Genomic DNA, 26,786 nt, shown 5'->3' with positions numbered 1-26,786 from the left:
TTATTACATTTTTACTTAATAATGTGCTACTGTGTTTGTGCAACCATGCTATTTTCTGCATGTTTAGGTTAAAAGAACGCTACTGATGATGGTGATATTCGTCGCCGAAACTAGTTTGGGAGAATAAAGAAATAAACGAATAACAAGGTGTTTTGCATCAAGGCGGACTCAGTAATCTGATATTACTGTTTTTCTATGCAAGAGATAAAATCATTGTTAACAGGGACACTGATTGACACTCTGTGGTGTTCAAACATGAGTCTCGCTTCTGTCTGCGTAGATGACCTGATGAATTTTTGATGACAGCAGGCGTTCATGAAATCCAACCCTCTCTTCTTGGAGTCATGTAATGGAGAGCTGTTGTACATGCCAGCTCGTCTGGTGTGTTAATTACTGGAGGAAGGCTGAATGCCGGCCAGTATGTGGGACACTAGTGAACCCTGCTGTCGTATTCTTGGCGACCAGAGTATCAAATGGCATATTCCAGAAGGACAACGCATGATTCCCCACTCTTTACGGCATGTCACACCACAAACACAGTGGGGAACAAAAGAATCCTTGACTGGCCTAGCCTGTCTCCAGAGCGTGTATGGAATGTGATGGAAGGACGTATACTTCCATGTCAGCATTCAGCCCGCATTCCTCATGAACCGACACGCTGTGTGTTCCAGCTATGGCAAGAAACTCTCAGTATGAAGTTCAGAGACAGCCTGCTTCCATGCCGCAACGGGTACGAGAGTGTACATGCGCCTTTGGAGGCCAAACCTCATTCTGTTACTGCTGGACAACTGTTTGGAATGGAATGAAAGTGCAATCTTCCAATATCCGTTATGTGGTGAATGTCTCCCACAAAGTTTGATAAATTTTTGACTGGGGATTCATGAAGTGACACCATGTCCTCCAGCGAAATTTCAAACTTCAATTCGAACTGTGGCTAATTTCTTTCCAAGTTGAAACGTCAGGATATGGGACTTCTGATCAACTGACTTTTGAGGCTTCTTAGCAGCTAATTTTAGCGAAGTGGAATCATTAATTAAGATATTGATGTCTCACGACGTATCAAACAAACAGACAGTACGAACTGTTATCACTTATGTCTTAAGAATGCCCTGATGTTCTTCAGATTTTATATTCAATTTCTAAACGTCAAGACGATCACTTAGAGTATACCATTTCTCGCCTTATTTTAAACATATAAGATTATTTCTCTTATGTTACTCGGTCATTAATTGCATCTGTGTTTCGTTTGACAGCACATGATTACTGTAGAGTAGTTACGTGCTTACATCCCATGCAGCGGGCCCAGGTACGATTCTCGGCCGGGTTGGAGATTTTCTCCGCTCATGGACTGGGTGTTGTGTTGTCCTCAGCATCATTTCATCCCCATAACTGGCATGCGAGTCGTCCAGTGTGGCGTCGACTGTAATAAGACTCACACTCGGCGGCTGAACTTCCCCAGATTGGGCCTCCTGGCCAGCAATGCAGCCTGCACTGAGCTGGTGAAGAATAAATTTACTTTTTGAATCAATGAAAAAAATCTCTCATGTACTCAATGTGAGGGTATCTTAGTATCCCAGCTTTTGATATTCAGTGGTCAAAGTGTACCCAAGTTGGAGTGAGCAAAATCTCGACTCAACATTTACTGTGCCCTAATCCGCAATGGTACCTTACCAAGCGGCAGCTGCAACGGCGTTGTCTCTGTGCTGGATCTGAAAGGCTAATTCCCTATTCTGGCTTTGACTGGATTCACTCAGTCTCAATTTCCCTGCATTCCGTAGAATATTAATCTTTCCTAGGTCGAAATAATGGCTATTGTACACTCGCTAAGGGTTGGAGTGATGTGCACAATTTCTTTGCCAGCAAAAATTCCCACAGGAATAATTAACTACCTCTTTGCTATCTGTGGCCAAGTTACGTGAAGCATACCATCCACACTTTGCAGAAAGCAAAGCTCTCAACACCCTCACTATTTTCCACACATTTGTGCAGTCCGCTGCGAGATGAGAGAGATATCGAGCAATTTAAGCTCTCAAAATGCTTTTATATAATGGGGACCTCCCCACCATCTCGCATCTGCGTCATCCAGTATGGCTTCAACAAGCGGCGTCTCGTTAGAGGTGAATTTTATTTTTCTTGCTGGGTCGCAGTCTAGCCCTGTTAATGCCATGCAGCCAGTTACCCTCAGTCCTGGCCATATTTATGCAAAAGGAATAATGTATTGTTCTGGCCGTATCCCTTTCTGCCCTTAAGCTCGCTGTTCTCTTGTTAAGTGGGGTTTTCCGCTGCCATTAACCAACTGCTCTGTTAGTCTCCAAAATGCGTTTCATTTTAACTTGTTTATGCATGCCCCTGTCCATATATTGGTAGATATTGTTTTGTTAGTTTTCTGTACATGAGATTACTGCAATTGCCCTTTGTTAATATAAAACAATTTTTTTCTCTGAGGATCTCATACTGTCGTTATGGATCAAGCTCATGTAAGGTCCATAAAATCTGGATGCCTTACACGACTTTCAAGTACGTCTGCTGTGCACAGAAATATACATAATGGATGTACGAGTACAGGTCGTACGCGCATGGTTGACGACGCGTGGAAGTTCGTGTCTGACCGTGAGTCGTGCAAAGACAGCCAAATGGCACTGGCACGGTAGTTCAGTATGTTATCTGACCTCTGTAGCAAAAAAAACTGATATAGTGGATCACCAATATACTTCAACAAGCGTAATAGGACATCCTTGCCGAATAAATAGAACGAATAATAATGAACAAAATGAGATCACATTGAAAAAAACCCGTAAAGCGACCGCTCCCGATAAGCGAGTATCTGAGTTCGAGCCCCACTGCGGCACAAATTTTCACTGTCGTGATTGCTTTCTACAGCTGATGGTTGTCCTTATTCGCAATTGCTAATTCATTTAACGTATACAAAAAGGAGTGTCAACACTTGCTTAGCCAAACAAAAGAGGAACTGTTGTTTCGGACATACCAAAAAATCGGTCGCAACATAACATGTTTTTGGAGATGGGAACCACGAAATAAAATTCTTTGAGACGAGCGTTTTTGCAAGGACAGATGTTACTAGCAACAACAGAGATTCATAAGTACCATAGCAAATTTAATAGAAAAAAGAGATCGAAGTTAGATAAAATCCGCCAATAATATGATAATCGATTATTTTTAATCGAGAATGATAACGCCATCCAGAGATAGTCATACAGTCAACATCACGTGCCGTCTCCGGCAGTTGAAGACGGAACGTTAGGAAGTAGTTCTATACAACAACCGCCACGCTGGGGTCTAGCCGAGCGGTCTAGGGCGCTGCAGTCATGGAGGGTGCGGCTGGTCCCGGCGGAGGTTCGAGTCCTCCCTCGGGTATGGGTGTGTGTGTTTGTCCGTAGAATAATTTAGGTTAAGTAGTATGTAAGCTTAGGGACTGATGACCATAGCAGTTAAGTCCCATAAGATTTCACACACATTTTTATTCATCAACCATGGTCTCTCACTCTGGAAGCTTTAACTGAAGTAAACATGGTCAATTACACTTCCACTGCAGCCTTCGTCATTTAGTAGTATTCTGAGGAACATTGCAGTCTACCATACCATCTCTATTCTGATATAATTTACAGAACAAAAAATTATACTGACTGTCTTTAGAAAGGACATGTATAAATTGTGTGAGCATTATATGCATATTATATGTTATTACATTTTTGAAATATTTTTGTCTTCATTTCATGTACAAATGAGCAACGCATAATAATGGAGGATACTGATAACAATTGTGATAATAGATTGCAAAGAAGGATAGGTGTTAACAAAGCGCAGAATCAGCTTCAGTAAGGAGTTTGCTCAAATCGTATCTTAACTGCAAACTAAACATGGTCATTGTTACTCCAGAGGACGTATTTGTGATATATGCCACTTAAAAAAAAAAGGTTCAAATGGCTCTGAGGACTATGGGACTTAACATCTATGGTCATCAGTCCCCTAGAACTTAGAACTACTTAAACCTAACTAACCTAAGGACATCACACAACACCCAGTCATCACGAGGCAGAGAAAATCTCTGATCCCACCGGGAATCGAACCCGGGAACCCGGGCGTGGGAAGCGAGAACACTACCGCACGGTCACGAGATGCGGACGCCACTTCAAAACAATTAGTATTCTAAGATACAAAGCGACTTACCATCCCATGTTTATTTTGTTATGATTTTCTGGATAAAAAGTCAAGGAGGGTTTAATACCAGGAAGAATTTCCCGCTGCGCGAATATTGGCGCGCCTCGCATGGATGACAGGGGAGGTGGGGAGGCCAATCAGAAAACTGGTATCTTTCTTCTACAAGAACAGTGGAGGGAAACCAAGCAGAAAAATCTCGCAAATTGTAACAAAACGGAAATTAAAGGTCCTCTAAATTTTTCATTCGCGTGTTAAAACAAATACTGAATCAATGAAGCTTAATCCCAAACGTTCGCGCCTCATTTAACTTAAAATCATTTTTGTATTTCTCTGTCGTGCACGTGCCCGTGCATTTTGAAAAAGGTTAAACAACATGTCGACGCTGTAATAAATACAAGCTGCATGTCATGAATTCTCCCCTCTGGAATAGCATTAAAAATGGCAGCCCAGCACTCCTACATCGTTAGCCTTCAGCGCAGGCCAAATAGGTACCTCACTAAAAAGTAAGTAGATCAGTAAATTTGTCCTCAGAGCAACAGTAAAATCTCGACAAATAGCCTGAGAAACCAGAGGTACTCTATATCTGAATAAGCAGCGAGTTACAGTTCACTTACTGTTAGAAGTTCATGTTTAGAATACAAAGTCTTAAATAACATGAGAAAACAGGTAATTCTATGCCTTATCTCTGAAATTTTACAGCTTCGTTGACATCACTGTTTATTTATCTTTTCATATCTATGTACATCACATTATTTTCTTCATTGTAAGAAGAATTTGTCCTGAAAATTTCGCAGAAACCTTACGTTACACTATGTTTTTTGACGCGTTAGTCTTTGAGTAGCTTGGTGTTACTCGTAACGTATTCCTCTTTTGTGCCAACTTCTTCATATCAGTGTAGTACTTGCACTCTACATCCTCAATTACTTGTGGGATGTATCCTATTTACGTCTTCCGACGGCCGTTGTGACCGAGCTGTTCTAGGCGCTTCAGTCTGGAACCGCGCGACCTCTACGGTCGCAGGTTCGAACCCTGTCTCGGGTATGGATGTGTGTGATGTCCTTAGGTTAGTTGGGTTTAAGTAGTTCTATAGTTCTATGTTATAGGGGACTGATGACCTCAGATGTTAAGTCCCATAGCGCTCAGAGCCATTTGAACCATTCTGCGGAGAACTCATCTTATCAGACTAATACGCCTAAATCTGAAGATAGCGCTACAGCATGCCATCTCTAACGCTTCAGTTCTTTTCGCTTTCGGTTTCCCAACCGATCTTGTTTCACTTTCACGCAGTGCTGTGCTACAAACATACACTACTGGCCATTAAAATTGCTACACCAAGAAGAAATGCAGATGATTTACGGGTATTCATTGGACAAATATATTATACTAGAACTGACATGTGATTACAGTTTCACGTAATTTGGGTGCATAGATCCTGAGAAATCAGTACCCAGAACAACCACCTGTGGCCGTAATAACGGCATTGATACGCCTGGGTATTGAGTCAAACAGAGCTTGGATGGCGTGTACAGGTACAGCTGCCCATGCAGCTTCAACACGATACCTCAGTTCATCAAGAGTAGTGACAGGCTTATTGTGACGAGTCCGTTGCTCGGCCACCATTGACCAGACGTTTTCAGTTGGTGAGAGATCTGGAGAATGTTCTGGCCAGGGCAGCAGTCGAACACATCCTGTATCCAGAAAGGCCCGTACAGGACTTGCAATATACGGTCGTGCATTATCCTGCTGAAATGTAGGGATTCGCAGGGCTAGAATGAAGGGTAGAGCCACGGGTCGTAATGTTTTGCCATTCGTGCACCCGAGTTCGTCATTGAGTACACCATCGTAGGCGCTCCAGTCTGTGATGCAGCGTCGAGGGTAACTGCAGCCATGGTCTCCGAGCTGATAGTCTATGCTGCTGCAAAAGTCGTAGAACTGTCCGTGCAGATGGATGTTGTCTTCCTAACGTCCCTATCTGTTGACTCAAGGATCGAGACGTGGCTGCACGATCCGTTACAGCCATGCGGATAAGATGCCTGTCATCTCGACTGCTAGTGATACGAGGCCATTGGGATCCAGCACGGCGTTTCATATTACCCTCCTGAACCCACCGATTCCATATTCTGCTAACAGTCATTGGATCTCGATCAACGAGAGCAGCAATGTCGCGATACGATAAACCGCAATCGCGATAGGCTACAATCCGACCTTTACCAATGTGGGAACCGTGATGGTACGCAATTCTCCTCCTTACACGTGGCATGACAACAACGTTTCATCAGTCAACGCCGGTCAGCTGCTGTTTGTGTATGAGGAATCGGTTGGAAACTTTCCTCATATCAGCACGTTGTAGATGTCGCCACCGGCGCCAACTTTGTGTGAATGCTCTGAAAAGCTAATCATTTGCATATCACAGCATCTTCTTCCTGTCTGTTAAATTTCGCTTCGGTTGCAATTAATCTTCGTGGTGTAGCAATTTTAATGGCCAGTAGTGTATATTCCGAGAATTTTATTTCTCAAATTAAGACCTGTGTCTAATACTATTAGACTTTTTCGGTCACGAATGGTCTCTTTACCAGTGTTAGTCTGGGCTTAACGCCCTTCTTGCTTCTTCTATCGTAATTTATGTCGCAGAGTTCTTTAGCTTCGTCTACTCCTTCTTGACCAATTTTGACGTTAAGTGTCACTAATTTAATTTTTACTACTTGTCTGTAGTTACGTCTTTCTTTGATTTACTCTCAGTCTAATTTATCTTCTCGTTAGACTGTTCCAATCCACAAATCCGTGAAAAAATTCTTCTTCGCACTCACTGCGTATAGCAATGATATCAGGGAATTTTATCACTGATATCCTTCCCCTAAACTTTTCTCCCACTCTTTAACTTCTCATTTATTTACATCATTACTTCTACGATGTATAGTTTGAGCAAGAAGAAAAGTAATCGCTGACAGCACGAAGGACGTCACGCGACTAGTTAGCAGGCTAGAGTCTCGTTCGTTATCGGAATTAACCAGATGAATCGCTCCACCAACTAAGAACGGCCATGCACCACCATCCACCGAATCAAGAAAGAGCTGTCTGTCATTCTTTTCAGTTTGTGCAGTTCGATCTTGGTCTTCCAGTTTTACTGCTCCCTCCTGGTTCTTACATGCCTATATATTACGTCTCACCAGCCAGTAGCGTACACCTATTTTCCTCAGAATTTCGTACGTCTTAGAACGTTTTACACTGTCGAGCGCGTCTTCAAGTCGACTAATGAAATTATACGAACGTATCTTGATATTTCTTCTGTCTTGCTTTCATTTTCATGTGCAACGTCAGGATTGTCTCTCTAGTGCCCATATCAGTTTTACTTCTAGTTCTTCTGTATATTATTCTTACCACCAACTTGGATGCATGAGCTGTTAAGATGAATGTGCTACAGTTCCAGTATTTATCAACTCTCGTTACTTCGGAATTGTGTGGACGATGCTTCTCCGAAAGCCTGGTGGTATACCGCCAGTCTCTCAGATTCTATACACCATCTTGAATTGTCTTTCGGTTTCCACTTACTCACATGACGTAGAAATTCGTGCTATCTGTTCTTTCAGCCTTATTTTATCTCAAGCCTTCCTTCCAAAGCTCTCTTTCAACTCCGACCCTTATATTTGCTGTCCTATTTCTTCTATATTGGCTTCCATTTCTTCATACATGCATGCCCTCTTGTAGAGAGAGAGAGACCTTCAGTGTGCTCTTTCCATCTATTTCCCCTGTACTCTGCGCCTGACACTGGAATGGCTCTTAAAGTTGACGCCATTGGTTTTGATAAGACAGAAGGTCGTTTTGACTTTTCTGTACGCGTAGTCAGCCTTTTCTACCGCCAATAGAAAGTAGCAGCTTAGCAGCTATTTAATTTGTACAGTGTGAAACAGATAACACAAAAGGTTTAGCAAACACATTATTTATTTATCTTTTTGCCCTTAGTATACTTAACTTCGCCTGATTCTTAGGCTCTTCGTTCTCTCGGTCCACACTTGCGGACCATCGTTCATTTTTTTTCTCCGTAAATAGGCGTATTTTTCCGCTTATAAACCGATCTCCTGTGAGTGTGGACCTTGTAGTGCTTACATTGTAGACTGAGACTCTGTGTTATTTTATTTAACATACGCTATTTTAAATATTTCAATTAGTTGCGATTTGCATAAATGGTGATCATTACTATGAAAAAACACATTTTCTGAAGGTCCTCATACATGGACCTCAGGCCATAATGCATATTTCTTAATTTCAGTTTGTACTGTGTGTATTAAACCGGACCTGCCGAGAGCGCTAATGCGCTGCTTCCTGGACTCGGTTAGGCGCGCCGGCCCCGGATCGAATCCGCCCGGAGGCCGGAGTGCCGGCCAGTCTGGATGTGGTTTTTAGGCGGTTTTCCACATCCAACTAGGTTAATACTGGGCTGGTCCCCACGTCCCGCCTCAGTCACACCGCTCGCAGACATCTGAAGACATTCACACTATTCCATGGATTACACTAGGTGCAGACAGTGGGGGTACACTAATTCCGTCCCGGGGGGTAAGGGGTGGCGGCAGGAAGAGCATCCGGCCACCCCTTAAATTAACCTTGCAAAATCCGATTCTCCATGCCGACCCTGCGTCACTGCAGGAAACAGGCACAAGCGAAAGAAAGAAAGAAAGGTGAATTGTGTGTATTAAACCGGGGACATAAAAACGATGGAGAGGCTTCGTCCTGCTGTAGCCCTCAGTGGTTCACAACGCCACAACAGGTGAAAGTAGTCTACCCAACTCATGGCTGCCACACACTGTACCCAGGGTTATTGTGCTGTCCAGCCCCCAGTGGACTCCCCCCCCCCCCCCCCCCCCCTCAGGAACTTCTCATACGAGACGAGTGTAGCCCCAAATGTTTGCACAGTAGAGTAATTATGGTGTACGCGTATGTGGAGACAGTGTTTGCACAGCAATCGCCGACATAGTGTAACTGAGGCGGAATAAGGGGAACCAGCCCGCATTCGCCTAGGTAGATGGAAAACCGCCTTAAAAACTATCCAGAGGCTGGCCGGCGCACCGGGGACCAGCACGATTTCCCGCTCGCGAAGCCGCGCGTCAGACCGCACGGCTAGCCGGGCGGACAATTTAAGTTTGGTCGTCGATAATGGAATACTTAAATGACCATTATTGCTACACTCAACAGCAAATATTAAGTGAGGAATCAGAAGTTCTTCTTAATGGCAGCAGTACGGAATTATCTGACTGGGAAGATGGCGAATTCTCGGTTTTGACTGTCCTACTGATCTTAATGAAACTGATCGTTAAGATGACGTGTCGGTAGCTAAGACAAGAGGATGTCATTGTAGGGTGAATTCCCATGGCAGTGAAGATGCAGATGACGTAGAAAACGCGAATAGAAAGCCAAGAAGAGCTGCGTTGCAGTCGATTTCAGAAGTTAGGTTTTACAATGCTGGCCAACTATCAAAATTTGGTTAGGCGAGGAATACCTCGAAATGCAGGGAACCTGGCTGCAATTCCAAGATAAGAGACATGTGCGTCAAACGTGGAACTTATTTATGTACTGTGAAAAATAATTGTTTTGAAGTTTATCATAAAACGAAAAAGATTTATTTACTGGCAATTGCAAATTATTACTTGCCAGAAATTACCGTATGATCATTACTTTCTTTCATTTATTAAGTTATTTTAGAGCATTACCGAAAATCTGTATTGGAAATCATACATTTCAAAAAATTAACATTAAGAATCCTATTTTCTGTGTAAATTAACATATACAGCTCATTGTTCCGAATAAAATACGTGTAATACTGAATAATATAATTTTATAGAAGAACTGGGAAAGAAGCTATAAATCGAAGACTGGTACATGTTCACGATAAGTGAGTCTCGACGTACAAATATGTGGACCTCCGTTTACGAGTTAGTAAACCATGAAAAAAATATTTCATTTGCATCTGTGTAATGCTTACTTATTAGTTGCCGGAAAATATGAAAATAACAATTTTCTACCTTTTTTTCCCTCGCGGTAATGAAGAGGTTAAATAAAACCTGCTTATCAGCATATATGTTGGATAAGATGAATCTATACTAAGATGGCATCTGTTCTTTCGGACATGTCCGAAAGAACAGATACCATCTTAGTATACATATAGTTAAGGCTTACCGGCCACTTGACCATCTTCTTCTTCTGCACAAACAGTGCCCGAAGTCTTACGGGAATCGGCAACGCGCCGCGAGTAATGAGTATAATGGGCGGGGACACTACGAATGTAGTGCGGGACAATACGTTGAGAATGTGGGTTTCGCCGGAGGCGTGCCAGAGATAAATCCCTGCAGTCGCGCTGTCCTCTGTGTCCTCGGTGGCTCAGATGGACCATGAAAACAAACCACAGAAATCGTCTCGAAGACAAACATCCACATACACAGTGGAGTGCAGTATGGCGGAACGTGCACAGCGACAAGTTACTATCACGCGTCATAGCTGACTGGTGTCTAACAGCCAACGATAAAGTAGCAACGAATGAAAAGCTACATAAGATAGGCCTTCATCCAACGCCCAACTGCGGCGCGTGAGGAAGCGTCCATGCGCTTATTCATAGGCTCACGTGCAGATATGCAGAAGAAATTACAACATTTCTTCGTCAACTATTGTCGGTGATAGACCGTACGACGCCCAGTGGTGCAGACCTTTTAGAGATCATTCAGCCACAAAGAAAAGATATCCACGAGCAAAAAACAACGCTACAAAGTGGACCATGGGCCACACAGCACCGTTTATTAAGCAGAATGGGCATGCTACGACTATTATTCATACATAGAAATTGAACACTTTAAAATGAGTCAACATTGTGACTACAGGAGGATATTTGAAAATATGCTGAAAATCATAATTAACGGTTAAATACTTCAAATACAATATTTTGGATAGCAGAGGTTACCAGTGATATGTACGTATGAATCCTAGTTGCTTCCTGGGACTTTAGTTCTCGTCGGAATTTTAAGATAATATTCAGACGTTCACCAATGAAGAAGGAATTTTTTCTTTCCCATTTTTGTTTTAACATTTTCCTTCCCTCGCACAGCAGCGGAGCAACTTTCCTTCAACAATGAAGTAATAGTCCTTTGTGCACCATAAAATTTTCTGTTTACTATTTGGGAAAAAACCTCAAGGAGACATTTCATTTCTTATATTACGCAACGACAGCCTGGAAATGATTTAAAAGAAAAGTGGCTCAGATGGATAGAGCGTCTATTTAAAAAAATAAAAATAAAAAGATGGATAGAGCGTCTGCCATGTAAGCAGGAGATCCCGGTTCGAGTCGCGGTCGGGGCAAACATTTTCATCTGTCGCCTGTAAGCAGCTAATTGTTTTCATTTCATTGTAAAGATGGATCTACCAAAAGCTTTGCTATGAAATTCCAGAAAAGCCCTTGCAGCGAGCCTGAGTTTTCCAGCTGGACGCGAGCGTAAGCGCCTCCCTCCCGCATAAACACACACACACACACACACACACGCACACACACACAAAGCTTGTTGTGATGGCTGCGTGCTTTGTTTTGGTACCAATCGCGATGAGCAGGCGCACCGTTGCTCCCGGAATGGCGAGTTGCAATTATCGGGCAGCGTCCCGCAGTGGGATGGTGGCTGCTGGTCGCGGTCAGCGACTAATTATCGCACATCGCAGAGCGACGACAGCGGATGGATGTCGCAATTACCAGGGCGGCCCCAAAAATGAAGCCTTCCAAAATTAACGACGAGCAATGTCTCTCATCACAGATGAAGCCAACTTTCGAATTTTTCCAGGCTCTCTGCACTACATTTTTTTCTGCTCCATCGCGTCACCAAATTGTCGCAGTAATGGACGCTAATTCATGTGTCGCTATCAGGTGACATTTTTCAAAACTGCAGTCGGTTACTATTCATCAGAGGCGGTGTAATGTTACCTGCACCAAAATCGTCTTTCAGATTACCACAAAATAGTTTTTCATGCAAAAAAAGTCTTCATATTTGCATCGAAATAAAAAACGACTTTTCTGTAAGTACAGGAATGAATATACCTGTTTTAATACGTTGTAGCATTTATTATATTCAGCTTACGATTATAAATAGTACATCGAATGAAAGAGTAGCTGAAATATTTTTGCTCGTAAACCTGTTACAAGCCATAAAGCCTAGTGATTTCCATAGAAAAACGGTAATATCAGAAAATTGAGTCCGCTTTGATGCAAAACACCTTGTCAAAAATGTCTCTGAGCACTATACGACTTAACTTCTGAGGTCATCAGTCCCCTAGAACTTAGAACTAATTAAACCTAACTAACCTAAGGACATCACACACATCCATGCCCGAGGCAGGATTCGAACCTGAGACCGTAGCGGTCGCTCGGTTCCAGACTGTAGCGCCTAGAACCGCACGGCCACTCCGGCCGTCAAAACACCATGTCATTCGTTTATTTCTTTATTCTCTCAAACTAGTTTCGGCGACAAATATCACCATCATCAGTGGGGTTTTTTAATCTAAAACATACAGAAACACAGTAGCACATGATTACATTTTTACTATTCGGTTTTTGAAATATAGTTTTCTATGGACACTTTTATACTACCTTATTTATTGGATGTTACAGCATATTTCAAGCAATTATTGTCGCTGTCTGCGACATATTTTCTGTGCGCTTTTTATCTGTTGCCGTTTTTTACGAAGCGAACGTCATGTCATCTGTAACCATGTGAGCGCCTGTTAGTAAACAAAATACTAAAAGGTGAAGTTCGTATGTCAGCAATATATACTTGGGGTTGTGGCAGTGTTGTGAAAACCAGTTATTTGGTGTGTAGTGAGATGTTACTTAGCTAATCGTGTACTCACGTTCGCTGGATGGCATGTGGCTGCTTTTATACACAGGAAACGAAAACTTTCGCATTCTGTTTCTGTTCCAGATCGTTACGTCATCTTATTGTTCTCATGTGTCGCGAGAGGTGTATCGCATGTGACGAGAAAGACTATGAAAAACTGTAGCGTGAATTACGACAACTTCTGTTCATTGTTTATGTCTCTGTGTGTGATGGGGAAGTCGGACATTTGCGTGTGTGTGCTTTCTGTTCTGTGTCCTTGGTCAGTTCTCTCGGAGCGGTAAAGAGTGTATAGTTACAAAGTGTTGTGTTTTCGTTTATTACATTTTTCCCTTCGTCTTAGCCTTTTGTATGTAGTAATTTTCTTCCATTTTCAGTTGTTGGTATAGACTGTTGCTGTTTCTCAGATTGTGCAGTCCGTTTTCTATATTAGTGGGGTTATGGTTTTTGTTCATTAGATGTTCTGCAACAGTTGAATGTGTGCTGTCACTCTTTAAATCTCTCATGTGCTCTGTGTACCTCGTTCGGAAGGTTGTGCTCGTTTGTCCTATGTATTGGGCCTGACAGGAGTTGCAAGTGAGTTGATATATTACAGCGTTGCTGAATTTGTCTGAGCCTAGAGACTATGGTCTACTTACCAACTTTGCGAACGAAATATTGGTGCATGACCATGAAGCTTTTCTGGATCGTGTCGTCTTGAGTGATGACTCGACATTTCGTGTAAGTGGAAATGGGAACACACATAATGTGTGTGTCTGGGGGGTCACAAATTCCTCACGAGATGGCACAGTGGAAACGAGACTTCCCTAAATTATGTGTTCCTTGTGACACATCCCAGAGGAAAGCTTAAGAGCCTTTCTTTTTCGGTGCAGCAATTGTTGCTGGTGCTTCGTACCTTGATGTGTTAGAACTATGGCTCTTTCTTTATACTGGAAGAAGCTGAACCACAGAACTTTATTTGGGAGCAGGAAGGTGTGCCGTTTCTCACATGACACACCACACGAGTGGTTAAACGACGTTGGTTGTAAGGGGAGGGATGACAGAGCTTGTTACGCATGATCTGCCGTTAAGAGATTTTTAGCTTTGTGATTCATGAAGGATCACGTGTATCTACCTGCGCTGCAAGCTGGAGTACTTGGCTTCAGAAACAGGACTGAAACACTTGATCTCAGACACACCGATCAAGGTTTGGGAAAAACTCGCCTGTCAGCTCGATGTGTGCTGTGTGACGAATAATGCCCACATTGAATAGTTGTAAGGAATACTGTTTAGTTGTTCTTTCATTTAATGTATTTTTATAGTAGTGTAAGCTGAATGCAATAAATTCTACAAAGCCTTAAAACTGGTATGTTCATTTTGAAACACACTGTATTTGTAGCTCACTTTCAGATAGACTGGGTAGTAATTTTATGTTAAGTATGAAATAATAAAAGGGCAAAGAATGCATAAACCTGCTTCTACAATGGTGGCTCCTAAAACTGCAGTACCACGAAAACGGGGAGCCGTGGCTGGCTCGAGTCATGTTTGTCCTGAGTTAAACCTTAGTTACAGTCCTGTGGTTTTATTTCTCCTGCGGTTATCGTGATAATGTTGCTATCCTCCCAATGAGTGGCAGCAGCGCCGTGTAGAGATACTAGTATTGCTGTACTATCTTTGGTGTGGCGGATACAGTTTCTGACTGGGCGGTATGTGACCAGTCGGTCGGTTGGGGTGGAGCAGCGAGGAAGTCTCCGTCGCGTGTCCTCTGGCCGGGGCTGCTGGCGGTGTGCACGTGAGGTTGGAGAGTGAGGTGCTGCTTTCGAGTGCTACGAAGTTCGTCGCCCACCGACCTTGGACATGAAAGTTGAGTCCTCACTTAACCCACTATCCAGCCTCAACTGTTTACATTTCTTCGTTTGATACTGGTTGTCGCTTTTGCGACATTCCTGCTATCAACTTGTGTGTATGCAAGTCGGCTAAGATTTCAGCCATCTTCCCGTGGACTTAATTTATTCCCTGTTATTGAAGTTGACCAGCGGTATCTTCTGCCTTGTGGCCGTTGACGTTCCGGTTACCTGCTCTGGTCGTTGACGTAATTTTCGGCAGTGTATTTTCCTCCTCATGTTGTTGCTGTCCAGCGCTGAGGTGTTAGCCGTTGTGGGCGCCAGTATTCTGTGTGTCGTTGTATTGAAATCTTGTGGTCGTTTCGCTGGTCGCATGGAGCAGAGCTGATTTTTTTGATTGGTCGGTCGTCCGTCTGTCGGTTGGGTTGCCTTCAGATTAAGAAGTCGTTGGACAGGCTGCCTGTCTCACCTAAACGGGCGTTAGTGTTACAATCCCAGGCTGACCCTAGGAAACTTCTCAGCGCCGTTGCTTGTGTGTTCAGTACTTTCCCTGTTTGGGTTTTAGTTATTTTGTTAATGTGTGGCCTTCAGCCGAGTATCAATATCTGTTAAATTAATGTTCTTGTCTTGCCCTTTAGGCAAGGGATTGTTGTTCTTTATAGGGGCCTTCAGCCGAATTTTATATGAAATATTTTAAGATGCGGCCTTCTGCCTTTAAAAACACAAACTCTTCTTTCCGCGGCTTCAGCCGTTAAATTATTTGTTGATGTGCGGCCTTCATCCGAATTTTAATATATCTTAAATTAATGTTCGTCTTTTGCCCTTAAGGCATAAGATTGTTATGCTTTTGTATGGGGCCCTCAGCCGAATTTTGCATGAAAAGATAAGGCCTTCTGCCTTTTGATTGAAACTTTTCTTATTGCTTAATATGCGGCTGCAGCCAAGTTCGATTAAAATTAAATTGCTAAGGCCTTTAGCCTTTTTATATTTAAGATTTAGAAGATATTCTGCATGAAACCTCCACAATAACCTTGTATTTCAATTTATTGCTTAGGCCTTGTGTCTTCAACCGATCTAAAGTCAATCAAAGGAGGTAGATTAAAATATTTGAGTGTTTTGCATCTTTGTTGTAATATTGTGTGTTGATGAACAAAGTTTGTGTGTGGAGTATAACTGACAGCAACTTATTTTGGCCCTTTCCACAACCTAATCCGCACTGTCGTGCCAGCCCAGGTATTTCAGGAGGCATTCAACAAATGTTAAATTGGCATCAATCATTTTTCTTACTACTAATAATTATTTCAGCGTAACTCCACACTGACGGAAAACAAAAATCGAAACACCTAAAAATAATTAAAATAGAGTAATAAAATTTCGGAAGTACATTTGTGAAGGCAACATATTTAAATGACTAAAATTGCAAGATCTGAGATTAATGTGCGACAGAAGCCACTGCAAACGGAAATGCTGGTACATTAGTAACTTGTGTAACCACTATAATGTTGAATACAATCATGCAAACGTGGATGTGTTGTACATGTGGAGCATGTTAATTTGTGGGGTGGAGTTCCATGTCTGTTGCACTTGGTCAAGCAATACAGCGATGGGTAATGCTCGTTGTGGACTGTAGAGAACGTTGCTTTAAAAATGCGATATGCGGACGAGCGTTATTCTGTTGGAAAATCCCCCCGGAAGCCTGTGCATGAATGGCAGCACAATACGTCGAATCACTAGACTGATGCACAAATTTGCAGTCAGGGTGCATAGGACAACCAGGAGAGTGCTCCTACTGTCATACAAACCGTAACTCCAGGTGTAGATCGACGGTGTCTACCACGTAGACGTGTTGGTTGCGGGCCACAACCATCAGCTGGCCTCCTACTAACCAGCATATGGACATTACTGGTATCGAGGCAGAACCAGCTTTGATAGAAAACACTGCAAACCGCACCCTGCCGTACAGTGAACTCTCGCTTGACCGCACTGAAGTCGCTAATGCCTGTGGTTTTGGGTCAGTGGAATGCACGCTACAGGGCGTCTGACTCGGAGATGTCCTTCAGGTAACCGACTTGTAACAGTTCATTCTGTCACTGTGAACTGATGCTTATACTGCAGCTGGAGATGCGGTACAATGCGCCAGACCCATACCCCTAGTATGATGGTCTTCCCTACCGGTAGTGCCATGTGACCATCTGGAGCTCGGACTACTTTCTGTCGAACACTCTCGTGACCGCCTGCTGCCAGCAGGCAAGAACAATGGCTACACTCCTGTCAAGTCTGCAATATCGCAGAAGGAATATGCAGCTTCTACATCTAAATCTACATGGATACTCTGCAAATCACATTTAAGTGCCTGGCAGTGGGTTCATAGAACCACCTTCACAATTCTCTATTATTCCAATCTCGTATAGCGTGCGGAAAGCATGAAAACCTATATCTTATTTTATCTAGCTGATCGTTCCTCGCTACGTAGGTTGGTGTCGACAAAATATTTTCGCATTCGGAGGAGAAAGTTGGTAATTGGATTTTCGTGAGAAGATTCCCTCTCAACGAAAAACGCCTTTATTTCAATGATGTCCAGCCCAAATCATGTCTCATTTCTGTGACACTCTCTCTCATATTTCTCTATAATAGGAAACGTGCTGCCTTTCTTTGAACTTTTTCGATGTACTCTGTCAGTCCTGTCTGGAAAGGATCCTACACCGTGCAGCAGTATTCTAAAAGAGGACGGACAAGCGTACTGTAGGCAGTCTCCTTAGTAGGTCAGTTACATTTTCTAAGTGTCCAGCCAAGAAAACGCAGTCTTTGGTTAGCCTTCCCCACAACATTTTCTATGTGTTCCTTTCAATTTAAGTTGTTCGTAATTGTAATACCTAGGTATTTAGTTGAATTTACGGCTGTTAGATTAGACTGATTTATCGTGTAACCGAAGTTTAACAATTTCCTTTTAGCACTCATGTGGATGACCTCACACTTTTCGTTATTTAGGATTAACTGCCACTTTTCGCTCCATTCAGATATCTTTTCTAAATCGTTTTGCAGTTTGTTTTGATCTTCTGATGACTCTATGAGTCGATAAACGACAGCGTAATTTGCAAACAACCGAAGACGGCTGCTCAGCTTGTCTCCCCTTTTATATAGATAAGGAACAGCAAAGGGCCTATAACACTACCCTGGGGAACGCTAGAAGTCACTTCAGTTTTACTCGATGACTTTCCGTCAATTTCTACGAACTGTGACCACTCTGAGAGGAAATAACAGATCCAGTCACATAACTGAGACGATATTTCATAAGCACGCAATTTCACTACGAGCCGCTTGTGTAGTACAGTGTCAAAAGCCCTCGGGAAATCCAGAAATGCGGATCCGATCTGAAATTCTTTGTCAATAGCACACAACACTTCATGTGAATAAAGAGCTAGTCGTATTTCACAAGAACGATGTTTCTAAACCTATGTTGACTGTGTGTCAATAGACTGTTTTTTATCGAGGTAATTCATGATGTTCGAACACAATAAATGTTCCAGAATCCTGTTGCATATCGGCGTTAACGATATGGGCCTGTAATTTAGTGGATTACTCCTACAACCTTCCTTGAATATTGGTGTGACCTGTGCAACTTTCCAGTCTTTGGGTACGGATCTTTCATCGAGCGTACTTCTGTAAATGAATGTTAAGTGTGGAGCTAGTGCATCAGCATACTCCGAAAGGAGTCTGGACCAGAAGACTTGCTTTTATTAAGTGATTTAAGGTGCTTCACTACTCTGAAGATATTTACTTCTACATTACTCATGTTGGCAGCTGTTCTTGATTCGAATTCTGAAATATTTACTTCGTCTTCTTCTGTGTTTAGTAATTCTGCTTTGGCAGCACTGTGTTCGATAGTACCTCTATTGCTATCGCGCAGAGAAGTCATTCATTGTTTCTTGCCGAGAACATACTTCACATACTACCAGAATCTCTTTGGAGATTCTGCCAGGTTTCGGGACAAAGTTTCGTTTTGGAAACTGTTATAAGCATCTCGCATTGAAGTCCGCACAAAATTTCGAGCTTCTGCAAAAGATCGCCAATCTTGGGGATTTTGCCTCTGTGTAAATTTAGCATGTGTGTTTCGCTGTTTCTGCAACACTGTTGTAACCCGTTTTGTGTACCAAGGAGGATCAGCTCCGTCGTTTGTTAATTTATTTGGTATAAATCTCTCAATTTCTGCCGATACCATTTCTTTGAATTTAAGCCACATATGGTCTACACTTACATTATTAATTTGGAATGAGTGGAGATTGTCTCTCAGGAAGGCGTCAAGTGAATTTTTATCTGATTTTTTGAATATGTATATTTTTGGCTTATTTTTCGAGGATTTGTGGATTACAGTATTCAATCGCGCTACGACAACCCTGTGTTCACTAATCTCCGAATCGGTTTAGATGTTCGTTATTAACTCAGGATTATTTGTAGCTAAGAGGTCAAGTGTCTTTTCACAACCGGCCTTCCCGTTCAAACTCAGTGAGGCGTTCATAATGGCGTCTTTGTCACTCTATAGGCATTCTTGATTAACATCGACTCACCAAGGTTACTAAAGGATACTGAAGCTCACGACCGTTGCAGCGTCTATTTGAAGCGAACCTGCTTTGTACTGTCGTAGTGGCGCTACTAGGGCCAGTCGTGTGCAACTGGCAGAAACGGGAGTACACATAATCTCTCAAATGCAGAAAGACGCCTAACAACTCGAACAGTCCACGGGTGTAGTACCGGCCCATAGTGTCCAACGGGGAAAAATATTTCGGCCATCAGACATGTCGCCATCGTCAGGTGCGCTGACGAACTAAGATCCTGAGGGCGGACGCACGTCTTAAATCCCCTCCCCTCGCGAGGCGTTTTCCCCGCGGTCCGCGCCCGCGCGTCAGCGGTCGGTGAGACGCTGGCGTCGGCGTCTGTGGTGGCGTCGGTGTAATTGCCTCGTCCGCCCTAGTAGCCCGTTCGTTTTCTTTGATGAGCGTCTTGTTAATTAGACTCAATGCTGGTTCCCGCGCCCTGCTGAGGTTGCAGCCGCAATCTCTTTTGATGATTCCCTCCCTGGTACGAATTTCGATAGCCTCTCTAACGGCGCTCTCCCAGTATTTAGATGTCTGTGTCAGGACCCTGGTATGTTGGAAGTCCATTTCGTGATTTCAGGACAAACAGTGCTCTGCGACCGTTGGGGTACCCAAATCGAGTGTGTCTCTGATGTTCTCGGCAACGATCTTCGATGGTTCGCGCTGTCTGTCCAATATAAGTCTTCCCACATTGACATGGAATCTGGTATATGCCGGCCTTCTGCAAACCGAGATCGTCTTTGACACTTCCCATTAATGTTCGCGTTTTATTTGGTGGGCAAAGGATAGTACCTACTGGACTGTTCGAGCAAGAAATACGCCGGGAGAAACTGAAGAATAACGCCTAACAACTTTCGTTTATGTCACACATATCACTGTTTGTGTTGCGATTTTTCTTCCGTACGTGTATGAAGGCAGAAAAGGAAGCAAAAACACTCTCACCTCACTAATTTTATCAGGCCTATACTTGTCAGACGAAACATGGTCATTTAATTGACGTTTCCGCGTCAGAGCGGTCCAGAGACGCACACTTTTAACCTCTCGTGAGCTAGAGAGGCGCTTCCTTTCTGAGAGAATCGGAACTGCTTGCAGATACATTGGGTTAGAAACGGGCTTACCTCAGGTGGAAGCCAGCACACGGTGAGTCGATTGAGCTGCGCCCACTTGCCTGTGCCGGGAAATGACCCCGGTTGAAGCACTGCCGGTGACTGTGATAGCCACACGGTTGTACTGCATACGTGCATTCCCTTCACCTGTTTAGGCCAAGTATTACGCACATACATGCGATCAGGAATGCTCAGTAGCAGCCAGGCTACATGTACATCCGACAATTATGCGTCAACAAGGAGCATTAATGATAATATCATAGGAGGCAATGTTGTGCAATGGTGCAAAAATGGTTCAAATGGCTCTGAGCACTATGGGACTCAACTGCTGTGGTCATTAGTCCCCTAGAACTTCGAACTACTTAAACCTAACGAACCTAAGGACATCACACACATCCATGCCCGAGGCAGGATTCGAACCTGCGACCGTAGCAGTCGCACGGTTCAGTACTGCGCGCCTAGAACCGCGAGACCACCGCGGCCGGCCCAACCTTAGTAGGGACAAGATCTAACTATTCGGGAGTAGGATCTTACAGTCTCAGACAGTATTCCGAGACGAACTTCCTTCACAATGTCCGCGAACGTGACGTGAGATCCGCCTGTCAACAGCGATCTAAACGCCCATTAGCTGAAAGTTTATATATCAAACGAGTGAAGTCTCCTTATTAGCTGAGGGAGAAAGGTGGGGTCTCTCTTGTCCTTCGGGAAGACAGGGCGAGTTAGTAGCGAGGCGCCTCTCAAAACGCACGGTCGAGTAACCGGGGGCGGCTCCAAAAGAACGGTGGCGAGTAAATATTCCATCTGTTAAACAAGATAAAAAGTGAAGGTTAGTTATCAGTGAACGCCACGTGTCGTGGGCAATGTATATCACGAGTATGGAAAGTGAGAAATGTGTTAATATGTTGTTAAGGGTTGAATAACGGCGTAGCCAAGAGCCGCCATATTGGAAATTCTGTGAAGTGCGTTTCAAAGTATTCTTAATTAAAACGAGTGTAGTAAAAAACGTTGTTAACATTTAACAACTGGCTTCCCTACCCACCCCACTTCAGCAGGATCACAAACCTACATTGAACCTGGCGTCGAGCAGTATTACTGTGCGACCAGGGATAGAGAAGTAAGGAAGAGTCGCTTCCTTCTCGCTACAGTGCCACAGAGGGCACAAATACGCTTGTGGACGATGTGAGCAATGTGACCAGGGGCCGTGTCAGTCTTGAAACAGCACACACTGCGTGCAAACATTGTAGCATGGGATGCAACTGATCAACTGTCACAAAATCCTTGGCAGTAATCCGATCTTTCAGAGTAACCATTAGGCCTACTTAATAACATAACATGACTCCCCAATTCATCACCGAACCCCCGCCATGTTGCTTTCTTGGGACGTCCACTCAGCCAGAAGTTGGCAATTATGATGTCGTCCAAAGACGTTGGCAACTCGAATCGATACTGCATGAGCCAATTACTGCCTTTAGATTTCATTGATTTGTCGTTTAACCGAATTTTAACGGATTCCTTTTAGCACTCAGGTGGACGACCTCGCACTTTCTGCTATTTAGGGCCAACTGACAACTTTCGCACCATACAGATAGCTTATCTAAATCGTTTGGCTGATCTGATGCCTTTACTAGACAATAAACAACAGCATCATCAGCACGCAATCTAAGACGGGTTCTAAAATTGTCTCCTAAGTTGTTTATTCAGATAAGGACCAACAGTGGGCTATAACTTTACCTTTCGGAATGCCAGAAATCACTTCTGTTTTATTCTACGACTTCCCGTCAGTTAGTACGCACTCTGACCTCCCTGGCAGGAAATCACGAATCCAGTCGCGTATCTGCAAAGATATTCCACAAGCACGCAACTTGATTACAAGCCGCTTGTGAGTTACGGTGTCAAAAGCGTTCTGGAAATCTAAAAATACGGATTCAATTTCAAATCCTTTGTCCATAGCACTCAGCACATTGTGTCAGTAAAGACCTAGTTGTGTTCCACAAAAACCGTATTTTCTAAATCCGTGTTGACTTCGTGTCAATAGACCTTTCTCTTCCAGGTAATTCATAACGTTCGAACGCATTATATGTTCCAAAAACCTGCTGCATATCAACGTTAATAATATGGGCTTGTAATTTAGTGGATCACTCCTATTGCCAGTCTTGAATATTTGTGTGACCTGCGCAACTTTCCAACCTTTGGGTATGGATCTTTCATCGAGCGAGCTATTGTATGTGACTGTTAGGTATGGAGGTACTGCATCAGCAAATTCTGAAAGGCACCTAATTGGTATACAGTCTGAATCGGAAGGCTTTCTTTTGTTAACTGATTTAAGTTGCTTTAGAACTCCGAGGACGTCTTCTTCTAAGTTACTCGTGTTGGCAGATGTTCTTGATTCGAATTCTGGAATATTTGCTTCGTCTTCTTTGGTGAAGGAATTTCGGAAGGTTCTGTTTAGTAACTCTGCTTTAGCAGCACTGTGACCGATAGAACTTCCATTGCTATCGCACGGCAGTGATTGTGTCTTGCCGCTTTCATACCTTACATACGACCAAAATCGCTTTGGAGTTTCTGACTGGTTTAGCGACAAAGTTTCGTTGCGGAAACTATTATAACTATCTCGCATTGAAGTCTGCGCTGAATTTCAAGTCTCTGTAAAAAAATTGCCAATCTTGAGGGTTATGCGTTCCTTTGAATTTTCATGCTTTTTTAGTTGTTTCTGCAACAGTGTACTCACATGTTTTTTGTACCATGAGGGATCAGATCCGTAGTTTGTCAAACTACGTAGTTTGTCAAGTTTGGTATAAATCTCTCAATTGCTGTCGATACTATTTCTCTGAATGTAAGCCACATCTGGTCAACACTTACATAGTTAATTTGGAAGGAGTTGAGATTGTCTCTCAGGAAGGCGTCAAGCCAATTTTTATATGCTTTTTTGAATACATATATTTCTCGTTTATTTTGGTGCATTTGGGAGTTACGGTATTCAGTCTCGCCACGACAACCCTGTGTTCACTAATCCCTGTATCCGTTTTGATACTCGTCATTTAGCTCAGGATTATTTACTGCTAAGAGGTCAAGCGTATTTTCCCCACCATTTACTATTCAAGTGGGCTCATGAACTCCTCGAAATAATTTTCGGAGAATGTGTTTAGCACAATGTCGGATGATGTTTTATGCATACCTACGGTTTTTCCCCAACATATCGAGGGTAAATTAAAGTCATCACCAACTATAACTTTATGAGTCGGGCTAGTGTTTGAAATTAGATACAAGTTTTCTTTACCGTTTCAGCAACTGTGTCATTTGAATTGGAGGGGAGGGGGGGGGGCAGTAAAAGGATCCAATTATTATTTTATTTCGGTTCTCAAGAATGACCTCTACTCATACTAACTCACAGGAACTATGTATTTCAATTTTGCTACAAGTCTATTTCTAACAGCACAAAACACGCCACTGCTATCTGTATTTAGCCTATCCTTTCTGAACCCCCTTAGGTCCTTCGCAAAAATTTCACGTTAATTTATCTCCGGCTGTAGGTAGCTTTCAGTGCCCACAACGATTTCAGCATCAGTGCTTTCTATTAGCTCTTGGAGCTCTGGTTTATTTATTTATTTAATTGTGTCTGAACTACATCTCTAATTAATTAATAGGCTATATATACTAACTTACAAATGCAACTAAATAATAGTTATGCATTCATATATACATTCACGATCTTCACAAATCGTAAGTTATCTATAGCAAGATTCGTCTTGCTACGTTTTTACTTACACCTGCTTTGCTTAACCTTTAAATGTAAAGGGAGTGGAAGGGGTGACCCAGTGAAGTGAACATTTCAGTACCAATGTGTTTATTAACTACCAAAAACAATCTGACATAAAAACTGACAGACGCCACTCAGGCAAGATTATTTACGAAACACTCATTACATAAAATCATTAGCCAGTTAATAAATCATTAGCCAACGATCTCCCATAAACATTGAGAAACACCACTCAGGCAAAATATTTAAGAAACTCCCACATTGGATAAAGTCATTAATAAACTAATAAACCATGAGCAACGACCTCATATAAAAATTGGCAGAAGCCATTAAAGCTGAATTTGACCACAACTTTAACAAAACAACTCTAGTTCTGCAAATGGTGAGCTCTACTTTCATCTCACAAGCATGACTGGTAGCCTATAACACTTCTGATAGCCGTTTGAAAACAGAGAAAATCTCTTCCAATCGAAAGCAATAAACATCATTGGTTTCGAGATGAGCCACCACCTGCAGTTGGTTGCACCCTGTGATCTTTAAGGCATCCACGTTCCACGTCGGAAATGACTCCACCTGGTATGTACACGGAGCGCACATTGGCTTTCTTCCCCTTCTTGGCAGCCATGTCCCTAAGGAGCCTCATATCGTGGCTAACATTGGAGCTGCCAGCTACCAGTAACGCTCCTTCTGTGACTGCCCAGATCTTGCAGTCTGAGTCGCATCCTCTGTAACAGAACAAGTGGCTGACTGGAGATATTGTCAGCCACAGACCTGTTGGTCACACTAACAAGGAGGGTACTACATTCAGCTCCATGGGAAGTCTTTCGCAGTCTGTCGCCCGAGGTGACCTCCCACTCCAACACGGTTGAAGGGTTGACGTCGATGTGAGCAGTAAATGGGATGGCCACCAGTGCAGACCGATCGGCGGACTCGCGGGTCGTGCTGGACGTCCATTGGGTCCCCACAGTTGATCGACAAAAGTGATGTCCATCCATCACAGATTCTAGCAATGCAACTGAAACCAACACAGCGTGGAGCTAAGAGTGAAGTGTCACCACCTCAGCTCGCATCCACACACGGCGTCCATACTAAAGACAGTGGAAAACATTACCGCAGAGACAAACAAACGTCTATCGACACGCGATGCGAAACGCTACTGTAGACACTGACGATAAAGCAAGAAATGTGTGTAATAAATTTGATTAACAGGCATGGATTTAAAAACTAAACTATCAAATCACACAGATGAAACTATGTTATTCTCTCCCTGTTAAGAACTTGTAAAATGTTACAAAATCGTTTACTTTCCTGTTGCTGCTTGTATCTAGGCTGGCTGGTGCTGCGCTCATATGCGATACATGAGGGGCGTTCAGTAAGTATCGCTTTTCTGAAAGCAGGTTGGTTTTATTCAGGATTCAAATACACCGTATTATTCCCGAATCTTTTGGCTAAAGACGATATTTTTCAACATTATCTCCGTTGAATGACACGGCCCTACGCCGCCTTACTGAGAGAGCTTGTATGCCCACATTGTGCCAGTCTACTGGTCAACGTCGGAGTAAATCTCTTGCTGCATCAATGGGCCAAAGAGATGGAAGGTGTGAGATTCGGGCTGTAGGGTGGATGAGGAAGAACAATCGAGTGAAGTTTTCTGAGCTCCTCTTGGGTGCCAAAAACTGTTGTGGAGGAGAAGGTCGTTTCCATTTTTGTGGTGACGAACACGCTGAAATCGTTTCATCTATTTCCTGTGGGTAGCACAATATATATCAGAGTTGATCGCTGCACCATGAGGGAGAAGATCAATCATTTTTGTAGAGTCCCAGAAGACTTTCGCCATGGTTTTACTTTCTGAGGGTGCGGCTTTGAACTTTTTCTTCGGAGGAGAGGTGTTGTGGCGCTACTCCATGGGCTGCCGTTTAGTTTCTGGTTCGAAATGATGTTTCATCGTCTACGACGATGTTCAACAAAAAATTGACACAGTCGCCTTGTAGTAATGTGGAAGCAATTCCACGCACATGGACCACCGTTGTTGTTCATCGTCTTTTGTTAGGTGGCGAGGAACCCACACCTTTGAGTACCCCACCTGGTGGACGAGTGTGTCAGCACTACCGACAGAGACGTCCAGTTCGGCGAGGTGTTTGATCGCGATCCGCCGATCATCTCGAATGAGAGTGTCCGTGCGTTCCAACTTTGCAGGAGTCACAGCTGTGTGCGGCCTGCCGGCAAATGGGATATGGAACAGGTTTGCTCGACCTTGTTGCGATGATGACACACGTCTCGGCTTGGGTGGCCGAGCAGTTCTAGGCGCTACAGTCTGGAACCGCGGGACCGCTGCGAATCCTGCCTCGGGCATGGATGTGTGTGATGTCCTTAGGTTGGTTAGGTTAAGTAGTTCTAAGTTCTAGGGGACTGATGACCTCAGAAGTTAAGTCCCATAGTGCTCAGAGCAATTTGAACCATTTTTGACAGACGTC

The sequence above is a fragment of the Schistocerca gregaria genome, chromosome 6 (assembly GCF_023897955.1).
Source record: "Schistocerca gregaria isolate iqSchGreg1 chromosome 6, iqSchGreg1.2, whole genome shotgun sequence".
Taxonomy (NCBI): domain Eukaryota; kingdom Metazoa; phylum Arthropoda; class Insecta; order Orthoptera; family Acrididae; genus Schistocerca; species Schistocerca gregaria.
This window is presented reverse-complemented; position numbering follows the sequence as displayed.